The following is a 7,804-nucleotide window of genomic DNA, read 5'->3' as shown; positions in this document are numbered from 1 at the left end:
GAGGAAGAGGGAAAAGAACAGAGAGAAAAGGGGAAAGGGGAAGAACAGAGCGAGTTCGGGTGGACGAAGGGTCTATGTAGGACGACCTTTAGTACCGGTTCGTGATACGATCCGGTACTAAAGGTGCTGGAGGGGCCCCGGACTGACAACATCCTGCCACCACTCACTTTAGTACCGGTTCGTGGCACGAACCGGTGCTAAAGGTTCGCCACGAACCGGTACTAATGAGAGCGGCCGGCTAGCCGTTGGAACCGGCACTAATGCACACATTAGTGCCGGCTCAAATTCAAACCGGCACTAATGTGCTTCACGTTTGACCCTTTTTCTACTAATGGTTTGTGGTGACGAGTTTATACAAAACTAGTCTTGAGCCAACTTTTAGCAAAATCAGTCTTAGTATTTTTTTTTCATGAGCAACCAGTTGTGGAAAATAATGCTCGGGTTAGAATTTTTCTAAAACAGCCTTGTCATTGTCTGATTAGACGTTGAATCATCTTTTTTCCTTTATGTAAATATAAATACGATATTCATATTCCCCTCTTTTGTACGGTTGTACCTTCCCAACATGGCTGACATTCCCAAATCTAGTCGGATGAAGCTCCCTATTGCAACTCTGAATCTTTGATTCCTTATTGTCGCTACCTCTTGCCGCCACCAACACTTCTCCCGTGGATTGCCCTCCCTCCACCTCCACCCCATCTCATATATTTGCTTTGCTTTGCTCTCCCCATGTTTACTCTCTCCTCCTCCATCCTCGGCTCATATACGCCATTGCGCGCCTCCACTCAAGCTACCACAACTCAGCACACGTGTATGCCTGCAGCCACCTCCCTCAACGCTGAGGTCCCTGCGCCTTCCTTCTTTCATTGGCCCAAAGCGCAGCTGCTAGAGTTGGTTGTCGCATGTCGATGTTGCATGTACATGCTTCATAGGGAGCAACGCAGGCAGCGGAGCTCGGGAAAGTGCTTACTGTTGGCCATGCAGCCAGTCACATCCACTCCCAAGCAGTAAAAAGCTAGGGAGCCAGGAGCGTGCGGGACATAGAAAAACATTACGGTGGAGTGTAAGGATGGCAATTTTATCCATGGACATGGATATCCATGGATATCCGATCTGAATGGATAGGGTTTGGACATGCTTTTGTGCCCATGGGCGATGCCCAAACCCGACCCGATTACTCATGGGTAGGGCATGGATATAATCTTGTACCCGTGGATATACCCAAACCCGACCCGATAGTATGCATTAATGGGCAAAAATGTGCTATCCCTACCCCACAGTCACATGTCACACTGCAGTTTTACACTTTGTTATGTAGAACATGCAAAAGAAATTGCACAATCCCCACCGTGACTTTTATTAGTTGACATTCAATCCTCACTAACACACTCTAGCGCTCCTTCCCTTATTTTTATCTTCTCGTTAAATGACTCGTCATTCCTTTTTTTTAGAAAAAAATACTAAATGATATTAGGTTGTTAGTGGATGTTGATTTGCCATAAGTTGAAGTTTACAATAAGTGAAGCCTAACTTGCCGCGAGGGGAAGAATGGAAGATCTTATGTCAACATTATCTTATGTCTTATTTACATGTCTTTAGAGAACCCAATGGATATCTAGTGGGTATGAATATCCATCGGGTTTGGAAATGGACACAATTTTTCACCCATGGATTCTTTCATGGGCGGGTAAAGACTGTCTTCATGGATATGGATATGGATTTGATATTGTTCAACCCGATCCAAACCCGACCCATTGCCATCCTTAGTCGAGTTTATGCTAATGGTGTTTACAGAAAAGAAGACTAATACTTGTTTTCCCTATAAACTTGAAATCTTGGGTTGCAAGGAAACAAGTTTACTATATCCACTTTTTTATGGATAGCAAATAGAATTAGTTGTGCATCTTCTGATCCTAAAAAACCAACATGACACTCCTTTTAACACCATCATACATATGCTATTTGTTTACTAATTATTCCTGCAAAAAATTATAACACTAAGAAATAATACGTTGCATCACTGACCATTGTACTTCAGATAGATTGATAATAAATTGCTTTATGCTTTGTCGTCAGAGGTTCAAACTTTACAAGGATTCAACTATTTTCGCACATAGTTGCTAACTCATCAAAGATTTGATGATAATTGTTCAAATTTCAAGGTACGGTCTTCAAGGTACGGTCTTCTTCTTTTTTCTCATATGGTTCCTTTTAAAATATAGTGTTTATTTTGCGTTTTGTCCTGGGCCCCTAGATTTCTATAGACGCCCTGCCTCCATCCATGCATGGCATGAAAACCCATGTGGGCAGATAGATGGATATGGGGGTGATAGCGGCCGGATCTCGTGGGAAGGCTGTGGCGTGTGGGGAGGCCACGACCGTCGCGTCATTGGTGGAGGTTGTCTAGTTGGAGATCGCGAAATGTGTGGTGGGTTTTCTCGAGTGATCTTTTTTCATTGTTTTTTTACATGCGGGAGGGGCTGAAGGCGGGCGAAAGACCGAAAGAACGCGTTGGAGATGCCCTAACTAGCAGGCCGTGCCAGCAAAATTCGGGGCCCGGTGCGAAACTAAAAAATAGGGCCCTATTTCACTAGAAAAAATGAACTAACAAACAATTATAACATATATGATATAATGTCTAACTCACCTAGTCTCGTGCCCTATCCAGTTGAACTTCTATACTATGATCTTCACCAAGGAGGCAAGAACCGATCTCTAACAATGTAATGATCCTTACCAAAAGTTAATTTAATTAGGATTTAGAAATTAGGAGTAGGATTGTAGGATTGTAAGAGCCGAAGTTAATCAAGAGGACAAGCCAGTGACAGCAGGCTACCTGTTTTGGTGAGAGGGCGAGGCCTGTGCGCTCGAGGTCGTGGACACCAAGTCCTCCAAGCGAGATCGGCCGTGCGACGCGCCGCCAGTTGACATGGCAGTGGACGTCGTTGGCTTCGGCGCGTCCGGCCCAAAGGAACCCCCTCTGTATCTTCTCCAGCGCCTTGATGATCCGCTTCGGTGGTGCTAGCGCCAACAGCTGGTGGATGGGGATGACGCTGAGTACGGCCTTGACAAAAGCAAGGCGGCCAGCCTTGTTCATGAGGCGCGCCTTCCAGGTAGGCAGCATGCCAGCAGTTTTTTCAACCACGGGTTGGAGCAGGGCAGCGGATGGGCGCTTGATCGTGAGCGGGATGCCAAGATATGTGATAGGCAGGTCCACGATGGGGCAGCCAAGTGCGTCGATGATGGGCGCCACATCATCGGCGTCGCAGCAGATGAGTGTGGCAGAGCTCTTCAAGAAGTTCACCTGGAGGCCCGACGCGCGTCCGAAGAGCTGCAGGACTCCTTTCACTGCCATGGTGTCGCCCTGGGTGGGGTGGCAAAATAGGATCACATCGTCCGCATATAGTGAGACGGCCAGGATCGGGCGCCGCGGGTGAAGCTGCTGCAAGATGCCCGTCTCGGTAGCTCGGCGAAGGAGACGGCTAAGCATGTCGACCGCGAGGACAAATAGCTGGGGCGAGAGGGGATCGCCCTGTCGAAACCCGTAGCGATGCCAAATGGTCGGGCCGGGCTTGCCATTCAGGAGCACCTTGGTGCTGGCCGACGAAAGCAGAATGGCCAGCCAGTCCAGGAAGCGATTGCCGAATCCGTATTGGCTCAATACCTCGAAGAGGAACGGCCAGCTGATCGAGTCGAAGGCCCGTGCCAAGTCGAGCTTCAGCAGCAAGCGGGGGGCCTTGAGCTGATGGAGGAGGCGCGCAGACTGCCGGACGAGGACGAAGTTGTCATGCAACGAGCGTCCGGGGATGAACGTGTTCTGGTTCGCGCTGACGAGGGCATTGAGCTTGGGCGGGAGACGCAGCGAGAGGATCTTCATGAAGATCTTGGCGACGAGGTGGATGAGGCTTATCGGCCTGTAGTCTCCGAGACAGCGAGCGTCCACGCGCTTGGGCAGCAGCATGAGGAGTGCCTGGGTAAGGTAGCTGAAACCACGGCCCCGGAGCGCATAGAGCTGCTGGAACACGTCGATGAGGTCCTGCTTGACGATGGGCCAGCATGCGCGCAGGAAGTCAGCAGTGAAGCCGTCGGGGCCGGGAGCTTTGCGTGCGGGCAAGCGCTTGATGGCCTGCCAAATCTCCTCGGCGTCAAAAGGTGCATCAAGGTCGTCGAGGTTGGCAGGCGTGATGAGGGCGGGGAGGTCCAGAGTGCACTCCGGGGGCGCGGCGGTGCCAAGCAGAGCGTCAAAGTGCGCATAAGCCGCCGCGGCCATGTCCCCCTGGTCCGTGATGATTTCCTCGTCAACCATCAGGCTGTGCACCGTGTTCTTCTACCGCCTATATGAGCATTGCCGGTGGTAGAAGGATGTGTTGGCATCGCCGTCTTTGAGGTTCGCAAGGCGGGCGCGTTGGCGAGCGATGGATCGCTCCAGCGAAGCAAGGCCTAGGTAAGAGGCCTTGATATGGCGACGCAACCAGTCTTCGTGCGGGGACAAAGCTCTACTCTCCAAGGTAGTGTCAAGCCTGAGAAGAAGCTCGCGGGAGATCGCCAGCCTGAGGCGCACATTGCCCACGGTCCGCGAGCTCCAGCTAGTGAGCTGGCGAGCGGTGGCCTGCATGCACAACATGAATCGCCGGAATGGGTCCGCCACGTGGACGGAGTGCCATGCAGCCGCGACGACGTCGTGGAATCCGTCGAGGCGAATCCAGAAATCCTCGAAGTGGAAGCACCGGTGTGGAGGTGCTATCGGAGAGCAGTCCAGGTGCAGGGGGCTGTGGTCGGAGACGACGGAGGCGAGGCAGCGTAGGAAGCACGCGCTATGAAGCTCCTCCCAGTCCGTGGTGCAAAGCACCCGGTCGAGGTGGACAAGGGTTGGAGGCGACTGCTCATTCGACCAAGTGTAGCGTCTCCCGCTGAGGTACACTTCTTTGAGAGCTAGGTCGTTGAGCACGCGTCGAAAGCGACCCATCATGCGGCGGTTGACATTCCCGTTGTTTTGTCCTCGTCGCGATATATGAGGTTGAAGTCCCCGCACAACATCCACGGTCCGGGGCACTCGTCGCGAATGTCGCAGAGCTCTTGCATGAAGGCAACTTTGTCGTCGTCAAGTTGGGGCCCGTAGACAACGGTGAGCCACCATGGAGTGCCGAATCCAGACGCGGTGGAGACCTTAGCAGACAAGGCGTTGGTAGTGAAAAGAGGATCGGTGATGGCCACCTCTCTACTCTTCCATGCCAACAGGATGCCGCCACGGGTCCCGTCCGCGGGCAAGTACACATAGTCGTCAAAATCCGAGCCAAGAGTCTCAAGGACAACCGATGAGCAAACTAACTGCATCTTAGTGTCTTGGAAGCAGGCGATCGATGCATTGGTGGTTACAACAAGCGACCGAATGGCGGTGCGGCGAGCGCGCGCGTTGAGGCCGCGCACGTTCCAAGCGACCTTGGGGGCGTGATCCATGGAGCAGAGATCGACAAGCAGGCGTGCCGGCATAGCTAGGCCCCGATCGGGCTGCCAGCGACCACCGTGGTGATCGGCGCAACGGCGGGGTCGGAGGCCAGCTCTCGGCCTATCAACGCGGCCATGGCCGAGAGGACAGCTATAGGGAGAGGCGTCGCAAAGAGCCCCTCGTAAGTCTTCATCTCCGTGGCCGTGATCTTCTGGTCCAGCCCAACAATCCCAAGGGTGCGCAGGACGTGGATTTGCGCACGTCTTTCGGCGGTAGGTGGAGCAGCCGCCTTGTATGTTGAAGCGAGGCAGATCTTCCACGTCGCGGGGCAAAGTTGGGCGGGCATCGCCGCTGACGTTTCTTGGGAGTTGGAAGTGCGGCGTCGAGCTGCTTGGTGGCAGCAGCGAGGAAGTCGCCAAGGGTCCAGGTTGTCGTTGTAGTTGCGCCAGCGCGTGGACGTGTACGGCGAAGGGTCACCGGGGGCGAGGCGAAGCGCGTTGGAGTTCTCTCCATAGCGGGGCATGCAGCTTGGGCCGGGTGGGTGCATGCAGTCTGAGCCGGGTGGGCATGTGGGCCGTCCAGGGATGGCTGCGGCGTGGATGCGTTGTCCAGCGCAGCCTCTCCCTCGCGTGGGGCCGCAGGGGAGGGGTCCATGCTTGGCCCGCATGGCGCGGCCGCGGGAGACTCCAGAAGCCCTTCCTCGTGGTCGCATGGCGGGGCCTGCTCCGTGGCTTGGGCCGGTGGGCCAGTATGCGCTAGTGGAGCAGGGTCCGTGGACCGGTCATCGTGGGACAGCACCGCTGCGGGCGCTGATGGGGGCGAAACACCACTTTGCCCCGACAAAGGATCATCCTCGGGGGTGGGGATGGGCGAATCGGGCACCTCGCTGTCCAGCGACAAGTGGCCTGTGGGGTAGTCCTGGCCTGCGGGACTGTCAGGATTGGCCTGGGCCGGCAGAGCTTTTGCAAGGCACCGGTCCTGCTCGTGGGGCGATAGCAGCGGTGCATGGCTCTCAGCCAATGGTGGCTGGCCATCAGACGTCGTCGGGCCCAGCAGCACAGGATCAGAGGACGGGCCAGCGAGCAGCGGTGCAGCCTTGGCGATCCTTGCCGCATCAGCAACTCGCTTTTTCTTTCCACCGCGTCTCCCTCTTTTGGAAAGCCGACGAGAGCGCAGCTGGCCGCCTGCTGTGGGCCAGGGCTCCATCGTCCTTCCCTGGGTACGGGCATGCAGCGGCCTGGCTGTGTCCGTACGACGACGTGGGGCGGGCCATTGGGCGCTGACGGCGATCCCATCGGCGCGGCCACGGCGATTGGAGGCGCGCCAACCGATGGAGTCGATCGCCATGCCGTCCGCGCGGGCGTCGCGGGCGTCAGACATGCGCCGTCGCTTGCGGCTACGGCGGCGGCCTCGGCCGCGACCAGACCCATCTCGGCGTGTCTCCTCACCGGCTTCGCCACCCGACGCATCATCACTAGGGCCGCCGTTGCCGACAGCAGTCGAGGCGGCAAGCGCAACGGCGCCATCGGTGACCATGATAGACACGGGGTAGCTCAGTGTGCGGATGGTCGGCGGCGAGCCGCGTCTGGCGGCGGGGACGGATTCCACGATCTCCAGGACGGCCGCGCGGCGGATGCTGGCCGGCTCGTGCGTGCGCGCCGTCAACCGGAATACGGCGAGGTCGGCGCGCGAGCGCGTGCTCGGGTGCAGTCGCTCGATCCAGCAGCTGGAACCGAGAAGGTGTTCAGCGGTGGAGAGGTGCCAAGCCTGCGCAGGGACGCCACGGAGCTCCACCTGGACCGTGTGCTCGAAGGAGCTCATGTCGGCGTGCGCTAGCTTGTTCCAAGGGCGGAGCGACAGAGTGAAGCCGGGGCCGTTGATGAAGTGGTCGCCCGCGAGCCGTGCCATGATCTCGTTGGTGGAGAAGATGATGAGGAAATCCTCCGGTGCGCACACGTGGATGGAGAAGTCGCCGGGCTGGAGGCAAAGGGAGGAGTGCAGGATGTCCTCGACCTCCCGTGGGGTGACCGCCGGCCTGGCTCCTGTGATGGAAACCACCATCCCGCGCCGCAGAACGAGCTCGGCCTCCTCCATCTCAACGGAGCGAGACATGACCACGCGCACCAGAGTGGAGGGCTGGGTCGGCTCGCTGACGGAGGGGTCAGCAGCAGGCGGGGCATGCAGGAGCGGTGGCGCGCGCGGCGCCGTGGCTGGGTGGTGGTGGTGGCGCGGGGAGGTGCACGGAGAACGCCGCGGCAGAACTTGTGGCAGTCCTGGGAGCTGTGGCCGGAGTAGAGGCAACGTCGATAGCGAACGTCGTTTGTGCAGTCCCGGACAGGGTGACCGGGGTCGAGGCAC

The sequence above is a fragment of the Triticum dicoccoides genome, chromosome 6A (genome assembly GCF_002162155.2).
Source record: "Triticum dicoccoides isolate Atlit2015 ecotype Zavitan chromosome 6A, WEW_v2.0, whole genome shotgun sequence".
Classification (NCBI taxonomy): domain Eukaryota; kingdom Viridiplantae; phylum Streptophyta; class Magnoliopsida; order Poales; family Poaceae; genus Triticum; species Triticum dicoccoides.
The sequence above is the reverse complement of the archived record's forward strand: the minus strand, read 5'-3'. Positions refer to the sequence as shown.